Source organism: Argiope bruennichi, chromosome X2 (genome assembly GCF_947563725.1).
Source record: "Argiope bruennichi chromosome X2, qqArgBrue1.1, whole genome shotgun sequence".
In the NCBI taxonomy this organism is placed as follows: domain Eukaryota; kingdom Metazoa; phylum Arthropoda; class Arachnida; order Araneae; family Araneidae; genus Argiope; species Argiope bruennichi.
This window is the reverse complement of record NC_079163.1, coordinates 18,258,216-18,285,059: the sequence shown is the minus strand read 5'-3', so window position 1 is coordinate 18,285,059 and position 26,844 is coordinate 18,258,216. Positions and strand designations below refer to the sequence as shown.

At 29.4% G+C, this 26,844-nt stretch overlaps 1 protein-coding gene across 3 annotated transcripts in view; it reads right to left on the bottom strand.

Annotated features, from left to right (window-relative positions):
- The window catches only part of LOC129960209 (uncharacterized), a 213,753-nt gene extending 200,756 nt beyond the window's left edge, over positions 1 to 12,997 (bottom strand). For all 3 annotated transcript variants that reach the window (XM_056073442.1, XM_056073443.1, XM_056073441.1), the window contains exon 1: positions 12,718 to 12,997. The gene's annotated coding sequence lies outside the window, so the exon portion shown is untranslated. The remainder of the gene's footprint in view (positions 1 to 12,717) is intronic.
- Between the last annotated feature and the right edge of the window lie 13,847 nt (positions 12,998 to 26,844).

The window sequence follows — 26,844 nt, the reverse complement described above, 5'->3', positions numbered from 1 at the left end:
GACTGTCATAGCAAATAGTATAATTTAAAACACAAGTTGCTTTTTTTTTTCGTTTTTAAAGCTGTTAAAAAAATTTATCACTTTTCTGACATAAAATGAGAGATTAAAATTTAAATATACCCAACATCTACAAATAAAAATTAATGATTTGAGTTAATCAGCAGCTAAAATTAGTGAAATTTCTTCGAATTTTAGAAAGTATCACAAAACAAATTTGATTTGGATACATCAAAAAGTATATTCCAACGATAAATGAGTATTTCAATACTTACAAAATAATATAATTTTTTTTTAGCTTTTTAAAGATACAGAGAAACTGATGAAATAATATCTCAATATTACCAGGTTAATTTTTTAATGTTTAAAATATAGAATAGACATCGCATCGTTATGTTGCTAAGTTTTGATTTCTAATAGAATAAAAATTTTGATTTTGAAATCAAAAATTTAAGACAAATTATCTAAAACTTTTCCATTCGTCCTCATTTTTAGGTATTAAAACCTTTCCACGACTTAAAATGTACACTTACGGGGGAAAAAAAACATTAGCAGATGAAAGATCAGATAATACCATAAATTATTCATTTAAGACAAAAAGAAACGCGTTTAGACTTGAGAGAACAGAATTTCGGACCGTTAGAAAGATCATGATGAAAATCTACAATAAAACTATTTGATATTCACTTACACCATTTCTGTATATTTATGTTTCTAAAAAAAAATCTTTTTTTTTTTAATCTTAAAAGTCACTTAAGCATCGATAAGGCTTCTTTCACACACTTAAAGAAATAAAAGTCCACTTTCGAATTTATTTACAGTTCGCTGCAAAAAACTGTATGCACTTGTATTAACCTAATAAATGATTTATTAGGTCAAAATTTTTGCATTTCATGAATCAGTCCCCAAAACAATTAAGACTTAAGTCCATAATGAGTCTTAAGTACCTCAAATATGTTAGTAATCTCTTTCCTGATAATATTTATTCTAATGGGTCGTTATCAAACAGGTAACCACAGACGAAGAAATTCGCATAAACACCTGCTCTGTCAAAGACCAAGGTTAAAGTATTGCGAAACATCTGCAGCTTGTGGACGAAAGCAGGCCAATCTCAGTAAGATCAGAGGCGAAATCTCGTTCATTCTTTCTATCAATGTTTTTTATGTCTTCCGTAGGTCGCTTTGTCCTGCACGACTCTTCTAAAGAATGACTGAGATGTCAAGGGTTGCATAAAACAATCTTTCTCCTTATCAACATGTAAAAACGCTAGCTTTTATGCACAAACGGGGGTAAGTTTGTAATCACATAGTAGAACAGAAAAAACAGTAAATCATTTTTTAAAGTTAATGATTCATTGTTTTTCTGTTAACAGTAAAATGAATTTAGCAATTAACAGTAAATGAACGAATTCAGCCTTCATTTACTATGTAAATAAAATGGTGCTTCATGAACATAACTCAGAGATATATACTTGCCTTTATTGGTGTTGAATTTATCGATTGCATAAATAGCTTCATAAGTAAATATACGCTTATATAATAACATTTGTTTATGTATATGTAGGTTTTTATGAATGGATAAAACATCAAATGGTATTAAAACACTTCCATATAAGTCTTTTCATAAGAAACGCAATGCTAACTATTGGAAGTTACGTGGGACTACATAAACTGTCATTTAAAGTAAGACGTTCAAGTTTTCAAATAACTTTTTGCAGCAATATTTCGGCAACATTAAAATAGATTACAGAAATTTTTTTAAGTCGAATAACCCAGTCTCATAGAAAAATTAGAAAAAATTACGTATGGATTTCAGTGGATTTACTAAATCAGTTTCAAACTGAGAAACATTCTGGTAATGTATGGATTTTCGTCATTTTCAGGAAATAAGGTATCCCTGCGACAATATAAATTAATTGTACTTAAATGTTTTAAACTAATACTGAAAACTTGACATTTTAAACTTCTCATAATTATCTAGATATTATGCAAATACAATAACATTTACTCACTTGGAATTGTGAAATACAGTTAATCTAATATGCATGTACTAAAGGCCTCAATGACTGTAAGAACACTTCGTGACAACTAAAAAAATACTTCTAATTCTACGCAAGTACTGAAAAAAAATCAATTATTTTATCAAGTTTTCGATAAAATAACTTCTAAAATCTTTTAATTTGCTATTTCCAAGAAATTTAAATACATAAGAAAATCGAAAATCGACAACTAACAGTTGATGGAAGTTTTTCCGGTTTTTTTTTTTTTTTTTTTTTTTTTTTTAAATATCATGAAAGGAAAGATATACTCAGCTTATTGACCCGAATAAAACATGCACAGGAATATGTTTTTAGATAACATATTAAAATAAAATATACATAATTAGCACTAAGGAAAAGTTTTTTTAACTCCTCTCCTCTTGAAAAAATATCGATAAAACTTAACTTGAAGTATGTAAGCAATTTATTAAAAAGCCATATGATTTTTATCAACTGAAGGCTCTTCAAATCTCAAATAACCCTTCATTAGGTAAGAGGTCTAAAGTACGTATCCTCTTGTATCTTTTAATGATGCATATTTGAAGATGCATATGCATTTAAAAGATCTGTTCAGAAACAGAAGCAGCGATCGAAATGTTTTCTAAATAAGTTTTAAACTTATACAAATCATTTTGCATTGGATCACGTGCTTTCATATTTATTTTAACCATTAATTATGGCGAAAGATAAAATATTCAGAAAGTAGCCATGTAACTTCAGTGTAACAGGAAGAGCTAGTAAGAATCGAAGAATTATGGAACGTCTTTTATTTCAAAGAAGTGTTTGATAAATTGAAGGAAATACCACAAAAACACAATGATATCAATATGACATTAAATACAATCACTTAAATCTGAAAATCTATGAAGTAAACGTGTTCAATACGTGCTGTTAAACTACTCTAGGAAGTAAATCCAAACTCTGTGCGTGAAATGAACAATGCTTTACTATTCAAATTACAGTCGAAACCATCTACGATGACTATAACTAAATTTAAAATTCTTCTTTCCATAACAGTTCATGACTAGGAAAACAGTATTCTTCTTTTTTGCTGGCACGAACGCATGGCGTCACGTTGGCGTTTCGAATTCAATGAACAACGTAAGAACGTGACACTACAATGCCAGAATACAATATGACAAGTAGAGCGTGTGTCTCGAGAAAGCTCGCCTAGCTTTTTACATCAATTTTAACAAAACAAAACCTAAATGAAGTTGGGTTGATTGGTGTCAGAAAACGAGCAAGGAAGTTTAAAAACCGGTGTAACGGGACCTTTTCCCCTCGTTATTACCGTAACTTGTAAAGGGAGAGTCTGAGGTTACAGCAGCTATTATGGCCGTCAGATGAACTGGTCCAACAACTTTCTTCCTTCGGAACTAACCAGATTAACTTCCCTGCTTATATCCGCAGCCTTAGGAAAGGCATCCCTTTCCGCCTGTGTTCAAAGGTTGCACCTCCTCCAGAACTATTCAACAGACCTAAGGCAAAAACCAATTGAGTCGGAAGAACTTGAAATGAAACCTATCTGCAGCATCCACAGATACAATGTTATTGCTAAAGTTTTTTAGCCACTTATTTAATAGTCATTTGGACGGGACTATTTTTAAGTGACCCCCTTCATTTGTGAATTAAGTCTTGAAAAAAATACATTTTAGACATTTTTGACTAAAATATACTAAAATAAAAAAAATTAAGGAAACTTCATAACTGCAAAGTAGTAAGAATAAAATCAAAACAAGTCAGTAAAAAGTGGGGAATAGGGATTAAATATTGCGATTTGAAATCAAAATAATTCGAATGAAAGTCAACTTTCAAATAAAAAGTTTTGGTAAAAATTAACAGAAAGAACATCAGGTAACAAATTACTCAACAGACAACTCCATAAAAAAATCTTTTCAAAGCTTCTGCAATTTCCCAAAGTAAGGTATATAATTATATAATTGGTTATTTCCTTGGAAAATCATCCCCAAACAATGATTCCAATTCGATGTATAGGTATGTGCGTGTGAGCAATGCATTCAGATTTAAGGAAAGGAGACAAAGAATATCGTTATTTCCCATGATTAAATTGTTTTCAGAATATCCTCTATTTTAATAATTTGGAAAAATATGCAAAGAATTTGTTTACCAAATCCATGAAACACATAACTTCCATAAGGACAAATGTATTAAAAACTGGTTATTTTTATTACTATCATTGTTCTATACATTGTCTCCGGAAAACAAAATGAAAATTCTTGGAAAACCAGAATTATTTTTGAAAAATTCCCACTTGAAATAAGGAAAGCTAAAGGGAATATTTTTTATATCTACAAGTTTAAATGATTGAATAATTTCTAGAATGGCATGCAAACTTTTTAAATGCAAAATTTGAAAAATCGACGATGTAATTTGGTGAATAAATTAAGGATAAATGCCACGAATAATAAAACAAAATAGGTGCATACAGTAATTACATTATGACACAACAATCGCCATACTATCAAGTAAACTTTTTTTGCAATTACGAAAAATAATTTTGTAAACAGCTTTTCTTGAAGGTAAATGTAATGAAAGAGAATCCGACTTCAGTCATTTGAAATGAGAAAAATGATGATGCAACAATTTTAGATCTTTGCTCCAAAAATATGTGGACACTTTAAAGCATCCAAAACAGCATATAATTTATTAGGTAGATTTAAAAATGGCTGAAGTTTTAAAACTCGGCCATTTTATTTCATTCATTTAAATACTCATAAGCAACCGACTGAGGTGACAGCACTGAATAAATTCTTTCTCCCATTGATTTGGCTTCAAGCCTTCTTAAAAATATTATGGCATTAAATGACTTCAACATTAACTATTCACAGCTGCGAGCATTTAAATCATTCAGTGCCCAGTTTTGGTACAGTTACAGCAGGCAGTTAACCTTAAAAGTTCAAGGAAATTCTCATTTCACCAGAATGCCCTTGAAATTTTTAAATAGTAATTTATAACAGCGTTAATAAATGCGGAGTTAAACTAGTTACAAAGGCCAGCCTTCTTTACTGACTATTTGTGAATAGGTCAGTAAATGATTCTCGATTTAAAAAAGTACACCAGAAAGAGCAAAATAAATTGCGTTCTCATATTTTACATACATTGTGTTTAATATTTTTCTTTTCACTAAATTTTGAGTTGAATTTCAATTGACGCACACAAAAGAGGTCAATAAATGATTTGAAAGCGGCAAAAAACAGGCGTTTCATAAGTTCATATACGCGTGTTCATAAAAATGGCATGAATTTGATTATGGGAAACATTGTAAGCTTATTAATAGAACTAAATCATTAAAACAAGTTTTTCAAAATATAATAGAAACATTGCCATTCTAGCATCATTGGTATTAATGATGGCGATCATTTATTTGCAGAATCAAAGGCTAATCAGTGTCATATTATGTATTAATGGCAATATTTTCTCAATTCTGAACAATAATGAAATGACAAAACAGAACGTGAAATACTGGGTTACTCTACAAATACTTCGGTACTATATTTAGGTAATAACGAAGGGAATTATTTTTATATGTAATCAAGGACAATGATATCGTAAATTATGATAAACACACGTTTTCTGTGATTCAAATTTTATTTCTATACACAAGTACATAATAAATGCATAAAGCATTTCTGCTTTTAAGAACTTTTTTTTTTTACTCAATTTGCTTTCAATGATAGTTAAGTTTTAAAGCTCTGGAAAATTCTCTTCAAAACGAAGCGTCTTTTTTTTTCTCCCTTGTTTAAAAAGAAAATACTAGCATAAAAATCACGCAGAATGAATAATTTAGGGCACACTTGCTTTATTCAATATCAAAAATTGTCATCTGTAATGGATGACCTTTTTTCCTCTAAAACACACGGAACTAATAACCCCATAACCATTGCCTATAACAAATCAATATAGTAGTAGCCCCTGTCACACCCGAGTCACCCTATACTAAACTACTAAACCTGCACGCAGTTGCGCCCGGATGTCCGCAGCAAGTTTCCATATAACAATCCGATTGGAAACAGCGTCATTCGCCCTTCACGCTTCAGATCAAGCATAGGTTACTGATTTACAAAAGCAGCCTCGTCAATGAATATTACGTACGATTCATCACCTTCATTTGATGGTATAAAAGCACTTAATCAAGTCCCGAGTTAGTTCACGTCAATGGCGAGTTACGCAATATTGTGTTCTAACTGACGACAATTGTCCAGGAAGTTGGAAAATACAGCACGAATCAGCCTTGTAAAGGAAACAATGCTTTGAGCTATTTTTCCCATGGGGAACATAATAAATGTTACAATGTGTTGATTCATAACACATTGGGGAAATAATTTCTGGTCCTTAAGGTAGTGAGTGATCTAATAACGCGAGTGGAATTTAAGAGCAATCTTGTGAAGGGAATTCAAAGCAAAACTACCGTATTATATAAGTGGTATCACTTTCAATCAAATTATACAGATTTTGCAACAAAATGCTGAAATCAAATGCCATTCTCTATATAAATTCCCAAGAAGGGGTTCAAGACTATTAAAATGTGCATTTATTTTCTTTCTTAAAAATTAGTTAGGTAAAATAATTTTCCTCAAAAGAATAAATTCAGAGCCATTTCACGGCATTTTTCTGAAGGAAGTAAAATTAAAAACAAGATTGTTCCACGCTATCTAGCATTTGCAATAAATTATTTAACTAAACGTGGAATTTATTACCTTATATCAGAAGGCGTCATATCATATCAAACGGATAAATATGTATCCTAAAGACAGAAATCATTGAATTTGGCGACACAAAAAAACGTAGGGGAAAGTTTCAATTATTTTCGAAATTGATTACTTTCGGTATCGATCCAAAACTACACAAGTACTTCGGAGGATCATTAATCTACGATAAATTCGTCAGATTCTACGAAAAAGTAGTCTGACAGATGAAATTAAAAAAAAATAATAATAAGGTTACGAGTTATGTTAGTTGAACTGAAGAAACAAAAACCCGTCAGTCTAATAACTTGGAAGAACTCAATTCAAAATAAAATTCGCAAGAAAAGTGTCAGCTAAAAGTTAAAACTTTTCTCTAGGGAAAAAGCATCAGGAAAGTCAGACAAATAGTAATTGCACGTCTGAAGCTCCCACAAATCCTCGAATTTCTAGTTGAAAATTTTCTTTTCAATAGGTTTTATTTCGTTTCTTTTCAGCGAAACATCTAATCAATGGGATATCCTGCTAATAGTTTATTCTTACGGAACTCGGAGAGACCGAAATCTCATCTACTCTGGAAAGGTAAGAAAAAAAATGTCTTGGGTGAGAATTGGAACTCTCAAAACAGACGCTATTTTGATTAGAACGTCAAAAACAGAAAGTTCATAAAACAATACAGAAATAGAAATAAAAAAGTTCAAATCATTCATTCTGACAAAATTTCAGTACTAGTTGAAACATCCTGTGAATAGTAGTAGAACAAACAAAAGGATGATCAAATTCAGTTCAACGAAGCGAAACGAATCCCGGTTGCAAATGACTTGTGACTATAAAGGAACAGTTTCGCTCTCAGATTGAAGAATGGTTGGACTTCCAACTAAATTGAAATGTGATGGTTATCATGATCAAAATACAGACGGTATTGGCTCTGCATGTGAAACTTATAGTTCTATAACTATAGCTACTAAAATGCTAAACAGCAAAACTGTTAGCTCTTTTGTAAGTCCACACATAAATGATTTCTAGATCCCACTCAGAATATAAAACATTTTAAACTTAAATATACTGATTCTGACTGGGCGTGTTTTTGTTTGCAGTTCGACTCCTTATATAAAAACAATAAAAGATGCCAAAACAAAAATGTTAAAGATCAGGTGAGATGCGATTTGTTTTATAAAATTATTTGATAGTTAAGCTGGCAAGTAGAACATGGATTAGAACCGTGGTTACCTAACCGAACCGTGGTTAGAACCGAAATTACATAATGAAAAGCTTCGAGGATCAAAATATACTAATTCCAACACTTTACAGTGTAAGAAATTTAGCCTCTAAATTGCAAACTAATAAAAAATCTAAGCTGTGGTAGATAAAAATAAAAAATAGTGTTTGAAAGTTTCAGCTTTCCAGAAATATTGATGCGATATTAAAATTCAATGAAAATAATTTCTTCGTATCTGAGAAATTTAACTTCATTATTAAATCTACATAATTCTCGTTAAGCTACGGATTCATTTATTTATAAAGCTACGATTAATTCTTTGTTGAACTAAACCTAAAACATTATAACATTAACACTTACTAAAACACATAGAACATTAAAACTTGACTCATATTTTGATAAAATACTGACCAGTTCGAATTTAAAATATAAATGAAATACCTGACTTCTAAGACTTAAATGAAGTATCTGGTTTCAAGAAATACGATAGCTTCGATATACAAGAAGCAAAAGACCCAAATTTTCTCATATTGGTGAAAAAAAGCCTTAGAGAAGTTCTTTAACGGAAAATTCATACTGATAATAAATGTAAATCAATATTTTTACTATAACTGCATGTTATCCTTAGTATTTCATTTAATTAAAACGCACAGAATTATTTAGAGAAACTTTTAAATGCAGGCAGATAAGATGTGCATACAAATGGTAAAAGTAATATTAATATAGCATGTGTCAATAAGATTGCTATTGCTGGAAATCAACAAGAAAATGTCAGTAAATTGCAATTTTTCTGATAATTATGCATGGAAATACCTTACGAATTTCAAACAACAGACAAAATTCGATATAAAATCTTATATAAATATTCAGTATAAATGATTAAATTGTTCTTAATTCCAAAGAATAATTTGAAGAGCGCAAAAAAATGTGTTGCTTCTAAATATGAAAATATCGAACTCTTAGTGAAATGACTAGCGAAAGTTTAAAATAAATAGAATATTTCAGAAGAACATTTCTTTTATGAGCGCATGAAAATTCCCAAACACAAGAATACTTGAGCAAATGAAGATCCACGCGGAAACAAGAAAAACGCATTCTGTATCAACAAAATATCGTTTGGGGTCGATTAAAATTTCAGATAGATTCAGATCAATACTGTTCGAGCCAGCTCGAGGAAATCGTACCGCACCTTGAAATATTCCTGTCGAACTTTTTCCCTTTAAATCCAAAGTCTGGGTAAAGGCTACAAACTTTTAGTACTTTGGAAAACTTTCGGAAATATTTTAAAATAATTTTACACATTTTATAAATTTCTCAAAATAAATTTATTTTGAATCATAAATAGAACCGAAACATTAAATAAATAAAAATTTTCCTAATCAAAATATTTTCTTTTACAAATATAACATTTAGAAAGAAAAAAAAAAAAAAAACATATTATGGGAGTGACTATCGATTGTGACAACAGACCTTGAATAAAATAAATGTAACACCTTTCATAAATCTTCAATCTCAAATTTGCTTACCATTCGTCATCCAATACAAATAAAGCATACAACGCGAACTCGAGCACTCAATTTTGGAAGTTGACCCCGATGTTGACCTGCGGGGGTAAAGGTTGACCCTTTACATTTTTGCGGGGAGGAACCGGTCAAACAAGCCACAGGGCAGGGAGTATGAAGAACCCGAACATAAAACAAGGTATACTGAACAGTTTTGCCGCTGTAGAATATTTGAATTTTTTCTTAAAGCATATAATTTATAAAGTTCTGTGCATCTCACATTAAAACAATTTTACATATTCTAAATGTAGAATAACAGGAAGCTATGAAAGCTAAGAGAATTTAGGACATCGAAAAATTAATCATCTACTGTATTCTTGATGTTTAAATAGCAAAGTATAACATTTTAACGCATATCTCTAAGGAAAGTGTTAAACTATGTCAGTAGATAATGAGATATTTGAGACGAATCTTAACATCCGGGTTCCAATTAATCTTAATGACTAACTACTCATTAAAAAAGAAATTCATTTGTCATGCGATTACTTTCAATACATTAATATATATAAAAAAAACTTTCCCAAAATGAAAATTATTTACATACCATTCAATTTTTTTCTGTTAACTGATTTCCTTAAAAAAACTTAACTTCAATGTGCATAAACAATGCTTAGATAAATGCATATGTTCAGTGTTTGTTAAATGTTTATCCACAATAATGAAAACGATAAGAATAAAATAAAACAGTAATGATCTCGATAGAATTGATTGTCACTATTATGCCAACAACAAATAACAGAAATTCATGCTGTAACTTCCGTAAAGATGTTTTTAAAAATAATTTAATTGAATAAGAAATTACGATTTTATGAACCGAAAAATCCAAACGGCAATCCTATTGCAAATTACATATCGAAATGAATTTTCCCTTATAAAAATATACCAAGTTAAAAAAAAAAAAAAATGCGCTTCTCTAACATAACAAACGTAGGATAAACATTAATTCACAAAAGTGAAATAAACGAGTGTTGATTCATTAAAGTTGAAATAGTTTTAAAAGGCTCCGAATTCAGAAAAATGGTTAAGCACAACCTGGAGGAAAACAAATGCTTACGGATTTTCAAATAATACAACTAGATAAAGAACATTGAAATTGCTTTGACTTATGTCATATTAAAGGCAAAGTCTCAATTAAAACTGATTTATTGCTCGTATTCAGACAAGTTCCGTTTTTTTTTTTTTTTTTTTTTTTTTTTACGACTAATCAAACAGGGATGAACGAAAACTGATTCATGAAATTTTAGAAAGTTATAGGAATTAACCGATTCTTGTAAGCTGCTTATGCGAAAATATTTAAATGCGCGTGGCCCAAAAAAACTGAACAAAATGCGGCGACTTAAAATTAAAAACAATCAGTAAATCACACTAATTTAAATCTAAGAGTAGTAAAAAGGAATATTTATGAATTTGACAAATGCGATTTAGATTTATATGCTATACCTTTCCGTTTACAATAAACAATTGAAATCAAACGTTTTAAAAACAATCCAATAAAAAACGAATATTTTAAAATTGGCATGATATTGATAAAACCTCACTGTGAAATTACTTCCCTTTTTAACTGTCTAAAATTCTCAGACATAACATTTAATTAGAAATTTTATTCACAAATTGGTTCAAAATATTTTCAAATGACAATCTGCTATAGTGATATTGTGAGTAAAGAAAAACTTTTTGGTAAAACCTTTCACGAAGCATTAATTTGCTACAAAATTTCTGAACACTACATAAATTTAGAGAACGAAAACAATGCAAAATAACTATTTTTTACGATTACAGCACAACGAATTTCAATACTCAGTATTTCAATATGTTTCTCCTCAAGAGAATAAATTGTTAGTTTGATAACAACTCTCGTATAATGAATAGAACTGGCGTCGAAAACAATGTATTAGATTTGATTTTCAGGCACATACGTAATTTAAAGAGAGGTTCATATTTAAGAAAAATCTTTAAGTCAGATAATTCCAAAATAAAAACATGCAAATAGTTCAACTGTCTTTAATTTTTATACATTGATTTCATTTTACAGAATTTTATGATGTTAAATTTCAAATGCATCGAGTATTTTTCATAAATATTATGATTCATCTGTTGTATTATCAAAAATATCAATAACAAAAAACTTAGGTTGTAATAAAATTTTAAAATTAATCTAATAAAAGAATCATTCAAATATACATATTTTACAGCAACTTAAAAGTTAGACAACAGCAGGAAATTGCAAGTTATAATTAAACAGAAGTTTTGCTAGAATAGTTCGAGAATCGCAAAATCGAATAATTTCAAAATTAAATTTTTGAAATGTTTACAGATAGGGAAAAATTATATATAGAAAAATATTTAACTGTAATATAATTAGTTTTTGAATCATGCTTAAAATTAAAACGTACTGAAAAATATAAAATACAAACACAGACATCTCTTCCTCCGAAATTATCAAAAATAATTGATGAGAAATCAAAATCATCTGATATGTAGAATTGGATTCAAAAAATCATTCGTTAAGATATGAAGTTAAATTCCTAATGACTCTAGAAATAGAAAAGTTTTATTTCTAACGCAGAGTGGTAGCTTTTGAATTAACCAGCCGTTGAACTCGCCGGTTCCGTTTCTATTTCAATATATCTTTTTAATTAGCTTAAGCTCTTTTGAATTATCTTCCGCTAAGCATTTTGCAGATTAAGCAATAGCAATTAAATAAATGTCAAAAACAAATTATCGATTCATTTTTTTTGTTGTTGTTGTTTAAATGGTATCGAGTATTATAGAAAAGCAATTACTCTTACAAAAAAAAAAAAAAAAAAAAAAACATTGAAGAAAACAAAAATTTTCGATATTATTATTCAAGCAGAAAATTTTGAAATTATCAGTTGTATCCAATTCTTTTAAAATAAATTCATGAAATTAATAGTATTTCAAAAAGAAAATGTATAGAATTAAATGATGAATCATACACTATCAACTTTTCAGTAGCAAAATATTATGTCTGCATAAATAGTCCAGGTAATTAAAGAAATTTTATGTATAATTTCAGCTTCAATAGCATCATAGAATTCATATAAGAAATTAGCAGAATATAAATATTCTGCTAACTTTTTATAAATTGTACAAAAGTACAATCCTGAATCATAATAATTTAAAAAGTTTGGTTATTAGATTTTAAATGCAGTACAGTAAATAGCCAAATAAACTTACCTTTCCAGAAATATTAACATTTATACATCCTATAGTACAAGTCAGCTAGAAATTGATCGCTAAGTACAATCTGTCAACAGAGTTATAATCCTCGAAAATAATTTCACGTCATTTCGCAGCACAAAAATCACAGTCTTGTTCACATATAATTTCCTTGACAAAGTTAATTAAGAACGTGTCACACGTTTATAGTATAAGAAAAAAATAATAATCGCGCTTGTCTATTTCTCTGCGGCGTTCAAGCAACTTCGACTTGCCGCTGGTTAGATGGTTCGTATTGAATCTGTATTCAAATTGTGAGGGATAGCTAGCTACGCGCTATGCTCAGAAGGGTTGCTGTGTTTACAGATCGAGCGTCTGACGATCGCCAAGTAACTAGGTGAAACAGCGCCAAGTTATCAGAAAACGCGAATCTAGGCTTCTCTAGGAAAAATTTTTAGAGCATTTTGAAAAAGCGGCTAAAAACAAACTTTGTGGGTTTGCTCTATTTTTATTTATTGGAAATGACATCCTATATTGCTTTTTCTTATTAATCTTTAGCACGGTAGTGCAATGACTTTATTTTTTCTTTCACTGGAAAAAGTTAGTAGAGCTACATATTTGAATAAGATATGAACAGATTTTCGAAAACTTAGTTAAGCGATTTCAATCATTAATTCTAATTGGTTTTTAAATATATATATCATTTATTTAAGAAATAATTTATTTAAATGAAGAAAACAGACTATTATTTCAAGTGGCGATTTATTAAAAAACATATTTTAAGAATAATAATTTTTTTCATATTAAATAAACGTAAGCTTTAAAAAGTGTCTTATTATTAAAATTTGAGTGAAATAATTGTAAGATTTTTTTGATAAACAAACCAATTATAATAAAAAAATCGATACAAAATTCCTCTAGAAAAATTAATATTTATGTATCAGTTTTACATTATAATATTTGTGTTCTATGTATGAAAATAAATGGAAAGTGGACAAGATAAGGAGAAATAGTACTTTCATTATAAATTTAACAGAAATTGCCATTATTGTTCAAACACTGATACCACTGTTTCGGCCGTAGGTCAGTATCCTTGATATAGATTGATTAGGGTTGTTTTGTAAAAAAAATCCTGCGCTGCTTCTTTCACCTTCATTTCGTGTGGTGTGGAAGCTCTTGAAATAATAGTCTGTAGGAGAGGGGATGCAAGCTCAGGTATAGTCCTCGTCATCTGTCCGCGGTTCAAAATTGCGAGGTCCGTTCCAAATTAGCCCTAGTGTTGCTTTAAAATGGAAAGTTAATATAAATGAAATAAAATAAAAATTCACCTTGTCTTCCGAATACAACTATTTCCATTGCAAACCTTTCTTAAATGGTTCAAAAATCTGATATGATAAAATCTGATATATGGTGGCAAATCCAAGTTGTACTTCAGGTGTTCTAACACTTCTTTAACTGAAATTTTGTATCATTGTCTAAATATCACGAGAGATGTATGGTCTCGCATTATCATGAGGAATGATCACTTGCTGGGAGAGAAGTTAAGGATGTTTGTTGATGATTGCTCTGTGAAGTTTCGTGAGAATACTGTAGTTGTTTACAGAATTAAAAGTGCAATTTCGTGGCAAGAAATCTATAAAAAAATCTACCGTGATCGGAGAAAAACATTAACATTACTTTCCTCGCAGCTTGCATCGCTTTTTATTTCTTGTTTGGGGAAGAAAATCCTTGTTTCTACTTCATGTGCATTCACTTTGATTAGGATATTTAATAGTACAACAGGATACACACAACAATTAATTTCAGAATCTTCATCGAACAGATCAAATGTTGGAAGCTGGGACCTTGTTTTTGGTTGATAATGAATCTTTGTAACCTTTTGCGAACATTCTTTATTGTACTGTAGAAGTGAGTGAACGATTGATTGCTACATACCTTTACTAAGACTCACGGCTGTACAGATTTCATGAGTCATTATCTTTCAATTGTTTCTAATTTTATCAACAGCAACAAAGAATTCAGTGCTGCTTAGGATGTTTCTCTCATCTTAATAGGACAAATTCGATACTGATTTCCACTCTTATTCAAAAAATTTGCTCATAACTTTCCGCCCTAAATATTGCTGACCATAAACAGGCGCTTATAGACAATAAATATCGTCATTATGCTCACTTTCTTTTATTAAAAACCCTACTACTGCACGGTATTCCGATTTGGAAACATCTATCTTCACCAACTCTATTCCAGGAGCGTATCGCAGTTCAAATATAATCAGTTCACTTGCTCGTATAAGAATGTTTAAAGTAAAGAACATTTAAATCTCGTATAAGAACATCTGTTATCTTTTTTCAACAATGGTAGTGTTGCCTGGTTAAAGGGTCCGTCGCCCTTAATGAGATATACCTTCATAAGGGCAGATTTGCACATGCGCCGTTTCTAATGGAAGATTGTCCCACGGGGAGCACCTAGTAATTGAGGATGAGAAGCTTCCAGCATGCTGACACAGAAAGGTGGGAGTCTGGCTCCTCTCATCAATGACGGGACGTACTTCCTTAGGGAATGGTTGTACTGTTGCCTGTGATGGCCCTTAGAACTCAACCATAGTTTCCGCCAGTGTTGCTGTTGCGGCTGTTCACTCATTCAGATTTTTTCGTGTGCCTTCCGGCGGGTCGGAGCAGCCAGCTTGTGTTTGTGATCCCTATGAAAGACTATTTTCCACAGATTACAGTAACAGGAGTACAGTAACTGCCGTGTAAGTTCGATTTTCTAGTTGTTGTTTTTTATATGTTACAGCAGGATAGGATCTCTCGTTCGAGTATTTTCTTGACCCTGGAAAATATATTATTTTTTTCTCTCTTCGTCACAAATGGAAATAAATGAAAGCATTTTTTTTATTTGTTGAATAAAAAGGGACAAGATTTATCTTCATTTTTTTATTCAATCTGCTTATTTCTTCTTCTTCTTCTTAAAAAAATGATGTATAGCTATCTACTGAAAGCAAGCGTAAAAAAACAAGCATCCAAACAATCTTTTCCCTGGAGCTTGCAGTTTCTTGTATTGGTATTACCTGTCTTTATTTGGTATTCAAAACTTGCATTTCATAAGGAACTTTTCAGAAAGTAATCCATATAATAAAATTAAAATATTTTGTAGTTACTTTTTTATGAAAAAAAAAAGAAATATATTTAAACTTATTTGTCATCTAATTTCTTAATTTATAAATATCCACCTCAAGCGAGGTAGCGTACATGAAATATGTGATTTAAGAAAAAAAAACTAATTGCCTGTACATTTGGCAGATTCTTTAACATTACCAAGGAAAGCAGTTAATCAAGCTGTGTTTATCTGAATAATTTGAAATACATATTCATTCAAATTCTTTGTGTTTATTATTCATTAACTATTCATTGACCTACTTTAATTGAATAGTTAAATGCATAGTTCGGGGGCATTTAAAAATTTCGTGAACATTGATAAAGTTGCTGAAAGTTTTGCAACCTTAAAGAAATCACAAGTGCAAAAAATATTAAAAAAAAAACTGCTTGAAACTTAAAAAATAACACTTTTTGGCCGAGTTTAGGTACTTTTATTTTTCATGGTGCGAATTTTTAAGCGAAACTAATGGAAACTAGCAATAGTAAATATTCTTATTATTTAAATCTTTAATTTTACTATTTAGGTTTATTATTATAATGCATATAATAATTTGAATATTTCTTAGATATATTTTTTGGAATTGTAAGATTTTGTTAGTTAGCTTCATTTTGATTTTACCGCAGTGGCTTGGTGGTAAGGTCTCGCCTTCAGAACGGGAGGGTTTCAGGTTCGAGACCCGTTTTCACTGAAGAACCGTCGTGTAAGTGGGATTGATGCACGCTAAATCCATCGGGGCCAAATGTTTTCCCGCTGTTATGGTGGGGAATTTTGGAGAGGGGGTGCCAGTTCAGATAGTATCCTCGTCATCCGTCCCAAACGAGGTCCGTCCCCAAATAGTCCTAGACTTGCTTTAAAACGGGATGTTAATATAACTAAATTAAACTAAACTCGTTCCAACTTTAGTTTTATATGAAACGATTTCATATAAAAACATGTTGTTTAAATGCCATAGTTTGGATAAAATTAATTTTTCTTTTCTTAAAATGTTTGAATTATCGTAACAATATTGTATATAATACGAAAAAACATTATATTTCGCTCAACAATAAAATATCTACCTATCCTCAAAAAGATTCATCCATCAGTTTGAGTGGAAATGTGCCGACAGAACAAAGAGAAATAGGTGAAGAGATGTGCAAACAAACTAAACGATAGAATAGCATCGCAAGCAGTTGCTAAGAGTTGGATGTGAAATAAATAAAAAAGTTTTTTTAGTTCTGATGTGATAAAATGAGATTAACGACACGAAAAGCAAACAGATAATTCTGATTTTCAGAAAAGAGAACATTGCACTTGGATAAAAAAACAAAACAAATAAATAATGTTGAAACTAACCTTTTCACATTCTGATTTGGAACTTTTAATTACTTTTACTTTATTTTCTTGCAGTTACTTGGTCTTTATATATTTCTTAATTCCATTCTTATTGTTATATATTATCTTAATATTTCATTTTCTTATTCAAAATGTTACCGAACTTCATTTTACCTTAAAGTTTCCATGAATATTAGAAGTTTTCTCTTACAAAGAAGTCTCATTTCTATTATTACTGTTTTCCACAATAATAGAAATTGCGGTTTTGTATTAGTATTTTTATATTGATAATGATTTTATCGAAAATCTCGGCAATGAATTGCGTTCTCTATAGAAAAATGGTTTTCCAAATAGCGAACAGTTTAGTTTAGTTATATTAAAGTCCCGTTTTTAGAGCAACATTAGGGCTATTTAGGGACGGACCTCGTCATTTTGGGCCATGGTCAGATGACGAGGATGGCACCTGAGCTGACAACCCCCTCTCCGAACTTCTACATCACAACATCCGGAGGACGCTTAGCCTCAACGGATTTAACGTGCTCCAAATCCGCTTATACAACGATTTTTCTTCGGAATCGGGTCTCGAACCTGGTTCTTTCGTACCCCGAAGACGAGACCTGGCCACCGCGACCTCAAATAGCTAAGAATCTATGAAAGAATATCATAAATAGTTCCAAATTCGCATCCTTAATTAGCTTAGAAAATAAGTGAATAGCAGCAAAGTGTTCTTTGAAGAAAAATGTGTGCGCATGTTTTTCTGTAGTTAGGAGACAATCGTCACTTGGGAACACTGCATCAACTGGTGATTTCTGGCTCTTGCTTTCAGAAATATCGTTTGAAAACATCAGAAACAGTCATGTTAACGAAGTGCAGGCTTTAAATATGTTTTAGAATTTAGTGCTAAAACTGTTTATAAACACTGAAATATTATTTGGAAACTCTTTTTACAGTTTAGTGTTCTTGTCTAATTATACGCATCTTGGAAGCATCCAGTGATCCTTGCATTTAATTTTGCTTCATAAAAGACCATTTTATCATATTAGTCATAATCACCAACATGCTTGAAAAAAAATTTCTAGAATGTTGTGGGGAATACATTTCATGATAATCGGATAAGAATTGGACATTGCACTGGATAAGGATATTGTAGTTTCAACTCAGTTAAAGAAAAAAAAAAATCGTTTATTGCAATTGATTAGAAAACATAACAACGGATAAGGATATTGTAACTTCAGTTTAGTAAAAGATCCTTTATTGCATTAACCGATTACAAAAACTGAAATTTGGTCTTTCCTCATTTTTTATGCTACTTAAATTATTCTGTTTAATATCAGTGTGTATTGTTAGAAGGTATTGAATCTTCGAGTTCCGTGCTTGATTGGAAAATATAGTTGAGTCAGAATTCAAAACTAATTTTTCGCCTGATTCAAAATATATTGAACCTAATTACGAAACAATTCTGAAAAAAAAACAACCTATCAGCTAATCAGATTTCACATGTGAATTTCATTAGAAATAAATTAAAGTTTAGATTAAGTTAAAGAAAACGAAATTGTTAAGTGAATAAAATTTTTATTCTAGAAAGGAAACTTTAAAAATAATCCTATGTCCTTGAGCCGCTATATAACTATTTTGTAAATTTTAACCTAATTAAAAGCATTTAATCTTTATTTATATATCATTTCTAACTTAAAATATCTTTTAAAAATCTGCTGTTTCAATCTAATCAGATTTTGGTTGTGTTAGTTACTGTTTTCGAAAAGTAGAATCTGAGTTTTCATGGATTTCAATATTTTGGAAACATTGCATAGTTTTGAATTTCTTATTAAATTTCAAACCCGCTAATTCGATACTTGTTCAAAGGTCAGCTTCTTAATTTCCAATTTGGAACCAGCACAATAACTCCTCGATTTACTGCTATAATTAATATTTAAATGTATTACCTCCAGAGATATGAATGTTGCTCAGGTAAAAATGTAATTAGCCTATACTTAATTATCCGAAAAATTTATTAAAGCTTCGAAGGACTTTATTAACTTTTGGCTTTCAAAAACTGAAGAACTTTTCACATTTTTTTTAAAAAAATTGACAAGTCATGAAAAGAAAATATCTCCAATGCTTTCTTGCATAAATAAGAGACGTATAAGAACACTATAGATTTGCTATTACATTTTTACATGGTACTCGCAAAAAAGAAAGGAAAGGAATATAGACTATTATTTTCAAATACAAGAATCGCTCATTTTCTCATGAAATTTCAAAACTGAATTACAACATTTAAAGTAACATACTATTAAATAAAATTATTCAACAGAATACGTACAAAAAGAAAAAAAAAGCTGATTTCCATCTCAGAGTTAATCTCGAATCCCTGACAAATAAAAGCAAGAGAAACATTTTCCGGAATGTTTTCTTAAGGAAATGAATGACGTCAAATGCAACCAGCACTTGTAAGATTTTTTTTAATTGGAATCGAATCCTACCCTTAGCCTTTCGTCTGGAACTCTCTGATTCTTATAAAAACAATTTGAAGAGTGTTTAAAAGCCTTTGAGAAGGTGATAAAAATAAACAAAAGATATTGGGAGAGGGATTTAAATACTCGGTAAATCCAATGTTCTGATTTAATAAAACGATTACATTTTTGAAACATAGCTGCCAAATAAATGGAATTCTGAATGAAAATGGAATATGTATCTTTGCTGTAGTCTCCCCAAATCTTCTTTGCATATCATTTAATAAAAATGATCTCTCACTCCTGCCGCCTAAAATTGTGAACCTTGGGTGACATTGGCGAACATTATATACGGAATATCGATCTTTGCATTTGAATTTAGTGTTTTTGATAAATTTATCCAGTGATTTTTGGCGATTTATTTTGACGATTAATCACTGACATGTCTTTGCTGTGAATTTAGCATATTTGCTAAATTTATTGTGTGATTCTTGGCGATTTATTTTGACAATTAATTTCTGGCAGATATCTTTACTGTGCAAATAGCATTTTTTCTAAATTTATCGTGGCGATTTATTTTGACAATCTCTGACAGGTATTTTTGCTGTGAATTTAGCATTTTTGTTAAATTTATCGTGTGATCCTTGGCGATTTATATTGATGATTAATCCCTGGCATGTGGGTAAAACACAAGTATCCGAAAATCGAATTTGTCTGTTAGACAAATTTTTTCCAACCGATCAATACCAAAATTTGACAAAAAACTACAATTGTAGTCACAAAGTCATTTACCAAATATCATATATTTAAACCTTCGCATTTTTTTGCTTTCGCTTCACATGCCTGTGAAAATACAGACTGATAGACGGTCAACCCTTTTACAGATTTGCCTCTAAATTTGATAAGTATTTACACTTTAAATGTTAAATCTGTATACCAAATTTTACCCATCCAGCTCTCTCCATTTTGTAATTATCGTGTTTCTAGTATTCGGATAGCCGGACGAAGAGAATTCCTCTAAAATGATTTTGTTCAAAATTTGATAGAAATCTACAAATTTGATTTATCAAAACGTTTATGATTGATTAAGTTTGATTAATAAACGTTTTGATAAATTTATCGTGTTACAAGAATTCGGATAGTCAAATGAAGAGAATTCCTCTAAAATGATTTTGTTCAAAATTTGATAGGAATCTACAAATTTGATTTATCAAAACGTTTATGATTGATTAAGTTTGATTAATAAACGTTTTGATAAATTTATCGTGTTACAAGAATTCGGATAGTCAAATGAAGAGAATTCCTCTAAAATGATTTTGTTTAAAATTTGATAGGAATCTACAAATTTGATTTATTAAAACGTTTATTATTGATTAAGTTTGATTAATAAACGCTTTTATAAATTTATAGTGTTACTAGAATTCAAATAGTCGGACGAAGAGAATTTCTCTAAAATCATTTTGTTCAAAATTTAATAGAAATCTACAAATTGATTTATCAAAACGTTTATATTGATTAAGTTTGATCAATAAACGTTTTGATAAATTTATCGTGTTACTAGAATTCGGATAGTCGGACGAAGAGAATTCCTTTAAATTGATTTTGTTCAAAATTTGATAGAAATCTACAAATTTGATTTATCAAAACGTTTATGATTGATTAAGTTTGATTAATAAACGTTTTGATAAATTTATCGTGTTACAAGAATTCGGATAGTCAAATGAAGAGAATTCCTCTAAAATGATTTTGTTCAAAATTTGATAGGAATCTACAAATTTGATTTATCAAAACGTTTATGATTGATTAAGTTTGATTAATAAACGTTTTGATAAATTTATCGTATTACAAGAATTCGGATAGTCAAATGAAGAGAATTCCTCTAAAATGATTTTGTTTAAAATTTGATAGGAATCCACAAATTTGATTTATTAAAACGTTTATTATTGATTAAGTTTGATTAATAAACGCTTTTATAAATTTATAGTGTTACTAGAATTCAAATAGTCGGACGAAGAGAATTCCTCTAAAATCATTTTGTTCAAAATTTAATAGAAATCTACAAATTGATTTATCAAAACGTTTATATTGATTAAGTTTGATCAATAAACGTTTTGATAAATTTATCGTGTTACTAGAATTCGGATAGTCGGACGAAGAGAATTCCTTTAAATTGATTTTGTTCAAAATTTGATAGAAATCTACAAATTTAATAATAAAACCAAACACGAATTTTATTTCTCCAGCTCAAATCGTTTTTGAGTCACCAGGTTCACAAACAGACAAAAGCACTACCAAAAAATTGCGTTTTTCGAAATCAGGGAGTCTGAAACGTGAAAATTCATCAAAATCTCGAGTTTTTTTTTTTTTTTTTTTTTTTTTGACGATTACTATATTTTGTCTACACTTTGTATATAACAAAGTAAAAAGTATAAAGTTGTGAGTGATTGAATTTTTTTAAAGATAACCTCTTAAATATTTGCTTTGCCGTTTAAGTAAAGAAACTGATTTCAAAGAGGAAACATTGCTTTCGTTATTCTTTCTTTCCTTCATTCAAAAGAAATAAATCTCGGCTCTTAAAGAAATTCTATTTCATTCTAACGTGATAATATCTTATTGCTTCCTACCACTTTTTTTTTTATTCTCTGATGCTTTTTTTCCCTAAAATAAACAACTACATCTTAATAGAAAATTTTTATGCTCAAAATATAGAACTACGCAAAGTAAGCTTCTTTTTGTAAAATTATTTTTTTATCTGATACAGAATACTTTGCCTCTACGAAATGTTAAAATGAAAGTCACTAATTATATTGCAATGAGTGAAAAAAATACACTGAATGAAGTAACTTTTTTGGAACACTTCTTAATTAACTGATAATTTTTTCCCTTTCAATCCATTTAACTCAGTTAATCACAAAATAATCTTAAGATACGATTCACTACCTTAAACACTTTCTATTGAATTCTTATGAAGAGAAAAAGAGATAAATAAAGTTCATGTTCAAGTTTCGCAATTCTAAAAATAAATTTCTCGATCGCATAATATTAACGAGAACACGAATCAAATTGACTTGGAGATAAATATGGATGTTTATTTTGAAAGTGGTGCAAGTCAATTTTTTCTTGTTCTGAGAAATTAAAGCTTAGCACATTAGTTAATTAGAAAATATAAATTAATTATGTCAATGCTGGTAGTGTTTCTACTGATTTATCAAATGTGATTATCTAATGTATCTTATCTAAATGAAATCTTATTATCTGATTATCAAATGTATTTGATTTGATTTGATTATTTCTTTTAAGCTAATTTAATTAAAATAATATGTATATATTTAGCAGCTGCAAATGGACTTAAATGATTTTCATAATGAGTCAATTGTATAAATCATTTAATTTCAATTATGAAAAATTAAATATGATTTAAAAATATTTTTTCATTAATTCTACGTTGTTTATAAATCAGAACAAAAAATAAAATAGGAGTGCTATTTTTTTTTTATTTTGAACACTAATTATAGATTGTTAAACTTAAGATATCGCTATTATTTTGAGTTTTCAAATGTTTAAAAATTAATGCTGATTTATTATTTCTTCTTACCTTTCCTGATGTTACTATGAAATGGATTGTTTCATACTAACTATCTGGTGTTAATATGAAACTATCTATTTTTGGAAGAAAAGAAAACAAGTTAAGGAGTCATCGATACCAGAAATAATAGAAATGTAACCACGTGATCTTGCCATCTACATTTGTGGAATTGTACTCAAGAACTTTCATAATTAATCGCTACCCAGTTTATTTTATTTTACAGATGTAAGTTGAACAAAGAAATGCCATTTTTTCAGAAATTAAATATTAACTATTTATTAATAAAAAATGTACACTAAATCAATCGCAAATCATGTGATATCTCATTAACAAATAGACTTGCACCTTTTTCAAAATAAACGACCCTTACATTAGAAATGAAGTTAAATATGTACAAAATCACTTAACACTGTATAAATAAAGGATTTTAAGAAACCCATTCAGTTTTTTTTTTTTCCCTCAGAACAGATGATTTTGTTGGTTGTTTGAAAAAATAACCGATGAAATGAAAAAAAATATCCATATATTCTAGATGGGCGCTTTTTAATTAATATTGAACCGTATGAAAAGATGTACAATATTTCATTATTATTTATCAAGCTTTATTACTATTGAACTATTTAAAGGAATTTTTCTTCATATTTATAAAAATTTTTTATTGGCCTTTATATCCAATTTTATTGATTTTAACAACCTCTACCATATATACGAATCATATAATTGGCGGGAAATTTATAAAAATGTGGGGAAAATTATCTCATACGCCATTTTCTTAAGATAAAAATATCAAAAACGACTGAAACCTTTTGTACTTATCTTGCAATGAAGTCTTCAACCGATTTGTTACACCATTTCGGAAAAAAAAATAACAAGCAATACTAATAAATTTAATAAAATCAGTTTTTAAAATACTTTTATTAGTGCCCTAAAAAGGAATATTTTTTCAGTCTTAATTATTTCCTTCATTTTAGTCTTTAATCTATATTCATTATGATAAATGTTGTAGTATCACGAAATCTTTTTTTCTCAGATTCTCCAGCAGGTGGCGTCACTAGTATGGAATCAAAATTTAATTAATTAATTTATTAATTGATAATTAAATTTTGAAAACTATTAAGTTTCACATACTTTTCCAGAATTCACAATAATACAGATTTTGAAAAATCGATAGCACCAGGAATTGAATGAAAATCCGATTACATATTTCTATCTTTACAAATATGAAACAAATCAAATGAAGCAGAAGTGTGAAACTAAGCAATGCCAAAAATTAAACTTTTGAACTTTACATGTGTGTCTATTTTATTAATAAAATAAGATACCGTTTTATCTGAAAAGATATTACATATTTTTTCATTTTATTCATTTATTTCTATAATCCGATAAAATTAGATGAATCAACCAATTAATCGATTCACTCTGTATGAATAATAATTTCATATTTAATAAAGTATGTTGGCTATTTCAATAACTGGATAGAATTTTTGAGATTTTAAAGCAAATGTTTGGCACCTCTGTTCCTTTATTATATATATATATATATATATATATATATATATATATATATATATATATATATATATATATATATATATATATATATATATAACATTATTTTATGTGAAGCAGGGTGCAGTTTTGAAGACAGTGAAAAGACTTTTTACATTTTTAAATTCTTTTTAATCCACCGGGAAAGCATAATTATTTACAAGAAGGCGCGGACAAGGCAACGTCCGCCACAGAGCATTGCAAATGCAGAAGTGGGGAAGAAGCTAGAAATAAATTATCCTTCGTCTTATATAACATGAGATATGGATAGGGAAAATATTATTTTACAGTGCTAATATATAATTACGATTCTGATAGGGATTTCTGACGCTTGTCAATCACATGTAAAGGAAACACAGGGATCTTTTAAAAAGAATGTGCGTACTGGACATTTTTTACCTCTTCACGCCGAGCGTGTGAAAGTGTCTGCATTTAGCCGATTCAGCTATTTTGTAAAGCTTCTCTTGAATTAATTAAGTAGAGAAAGTGTAATTGGATCAAGGAAAATAAGAGAATATTTGTAGAATGAAGTTACTATGGGCTAAATTAAGATAAAGTTTTGGAAATTAATTTGGATTAAATTAAGAGTTTAAAATATCATTACACACACACACACACACACACACACACACACACACACACACACACACACACATACACACACACACACACACACACACACACACACACACACACACACACACACACACACACACACACACACACACACACACATATATATATATATATATATATATATATATATATATATATATATAAAACAAGTAGAATATTATGAAAGTTTGTATCATAGAAGTCCAAATGCAGTAATAGGTCTGTAAAGCAGTGAGTGATAGCCTGAACAACAAAGAGTAATAAAAGATTTTTTTTAAAAATATGAAACGTCAAGCATTTCTGATAAATGAAGTTTTCTTACTTTTGACGAATGCCCTTTTGAAACTCAAACTCTTAAATATCACTTATTGTTGATTATTAGGGGAAAGATGAATATGTTTTTAATTATTTATTTTATTTTTAAATTTTTGAAAATTTTCTTGTTTCAAACCAATTTTCAGAAGTATGGATGAACAAAAGAAAAACAACGAAACCTAGCACAGCTTCTACACTTTAAAAAAATTTAGAACCAAAAACAGTGTAGCTTCACAAGATATTCACAATTAAACCTGAAAAATGTATAAGTAAGTCTGCTTAGTTACCTTAAGAAAAAAAGATAATATTTAATATTGTATTCGGAAGTAAATTATATAAAGCTAGTAAATTATTAGCTATTTTTTTTCTTGCAAACATCGCTTTTGATAATGCTGATTTTCATAATTTTTCAACATTCATATAAATTTTTCTTTTTTCATCTAATTTGTTTGATTGAAAATGTATCCGACTCGTTTCTTATATGCAAGAAGATTGAATGCTTATGAAGAAAACTTTAAGGCAGGGAGAGGTACAATGCCTTATTACAAACAGTTTTGTGAATTGGAATATAAAGACAGATATAGCCCTCTGAAGCAATAGAGAAGAAATAAACACGAAAATAAGAATAAATTGTTTACTCTCGCAATCGTTGTTTCTTTACATCAGTTTTTACAATAACTCATAATTCAGATTATCAATAGTCTAAATAAAGATGTATAACTCATTCATTCTATAATATAGGTAGAGCATACAGAAACTAATGTCTTTAAGTAACGACTTATTGGAAAGTTAAGCAAATTTTTCTATGCACAACCCCTTTCCAAGTATTATTTATGCACCACAGAATTAATCACAGAAATAATAATAAACAAGAGATTGGAACATTAATTGATAAAAGAAACAAAATTAAAAAAAAGCGCAATATAGTTCAATTAGTTATTTTTAAAGTAAAAATGGTTTTCTTAACTTTTAACTTGCTTTTTAGAAATATAGACGAAAGTGGCACGGAAGTTTCTACAATCCAGCAAGAGGGAAAGGCATGAATTGCTTAGAAAATATCCAAACAATATTACTTTTCTTGAGGCAAAGATGAAAAATTTTATGTCCCCCCCCCAATCGAACAATTTACTTTTGAAATTGTTGCTAATCTTTTAAACT